Raw genomic sequence first — 1,647 nt, forward strand, 5'->3', positions numbered from 1 at the left:
TTTTTGGCCGAAAATGACACTTTTTTTCAAATGTTGGCAATTTTTATAAAAATCTATATTTTAAAATATCCGTATGTATTTCTTTAGTGCATATTATATAGTTTTAAAAAAATTTGGTTTTTTGCTCCAGGTTTAATTGAATCGCAGATCCCCGCAACGCCGATTTGACAGTGGCTGACAAAACGACGTTTAATAAAATGGCTTCAGCGTCGTCATTTTATTAAAAAAATTAATGAAAAAAATATTTTTACTTCTAAAGACTTGTATTATTAAAGTCTTAAAACGAATTTTTTATTACTTTTATTGTTTTCCTAAAAAGAATTCCCAAAGTTATCTATGATTTTTAGGCGGTCAAGGTGGTGTAACCCCTTAATGATTAGTAGACGTTAACTGACAATGACTCGTAATGTTGGAGCTTAATTTGTTTCACAAAATATGAATGTAGCGCCAATAATTTTGCACACAAAATATACATAGACAGGTATTTCGTAACAAAAGAGAGAAACTATTCTGAAGAAAAGTAAAATGGTCAGAATGGTACACTAATATAGACGTACGCTAATCAATTTTGAATGTTATAGTTCATATATTAAACTGCATAAAGTAAATTTGTGTAAAAAAAACGTTTAATGTTCCTTGCAAAGGATTAAAATTCATAACCAGAGCCAGTTTAAGGAGGGAGTCTTAACATGCTGAAAAATTAGGTGATTTTTGCAATTTTTTTAAAGAAACTATACAACTAATCCTTTTGAACATTATAGGGTAATTTCTTATACTATTGAACAACAAAAAAATATTTTTTTGTCAGAAAAAAGTATTTATTATGCAAGTAATAATAACTTTTTATTCGGCGCGTCGGCGTGCGGCATGCAATGTAGCGTCGCTTGTATTTGTCTCGAAATAAAAAATCCAAAAAGATGATTGTTTATTAAGAGTTTACGCATTAACTGAATCAATTTTTAAAGAAAATAATGCGAAATTGTGAAAATCGCGACACTTGGAAAAAAAGGTAGCGATTTTAGCAAAAAATTTGTCGTGTTTATTACGCAATAAAAATTATTTAATTAAATAATATTATTATAAACTGTGGTTCAAGTTATTAGGGAAGTATTTCTGCAGATGTGTGCAAAGGCCCAAGTCAATCGGATAAATAGTTTTATCTTGCATGCCGCCAAACACCATCACCGCCGAATAAATGTTATTATTACTTGCATAATAAATACTTTTTTCTGGCAAAAAAATATTTTTTAGTTAGTTCAATAGTATAAAAAATTACCCTATAAAATTCAAAAGGATTGGTTGAATAGTTTCCTAAAAAAAATCCAAAAGAGTCACCTAATTTTTCAGCATGCATGCTAAACCATGCTTCCCCTTTAAGATATTTTTGGCTCAGGGGCTAATATTAAAACGGGATTATTATTATTATTAAATAATAACAATGATCTAAATACATACATATTTTACATTTGCTATTTAAAAAACATGATTGTTCGTATGATTTTTGTCGTTTCTGCTTAAAAGATACAAGACAATTCTGAATACCGAAAAGTAAATACATGAAACTGATTCACATTTTATTGAAATTACAGTGGTACTTAAAGTACTTTTTTTTCTTGATTTATTGTACGCAAATTCATTGATTAAATC

The 1,647-nt window shown here is 28.4% G+C and overlaps 1 protein-coding gene across 1 annotated transcript in view; it reads left to right on the forward strand.

Moving 5' to 3' along the window:
- Positions 1–1,647, forward strand: part of LOC105449072 (protocadherin-like wing polarity protein stan) — a 10,725-nt gene that overhangs the window by 807 nt on the left and 8,271 nt on the right. The gene's annotated exons all lie outside the window — the stretch shown is intronic.

The sequence above is a fragment of the Wasmannia auropunctata genome, unplaced genomic scaffold, assembly GCF_000956235.1.
Source record: "Wasmannia auropunctata unplaced genomic scaffold, wasmannia.A_1.0 LD336078.1, whole genome shotgun sequence".
NCBI classification, from domain to species: domain Eukaryota; kingdom Metazoa; phylum Arthropoda; class Insecta; order Hymenoptera; family Formicidae; genus Wasmannia; species Wasmannia auropunctata.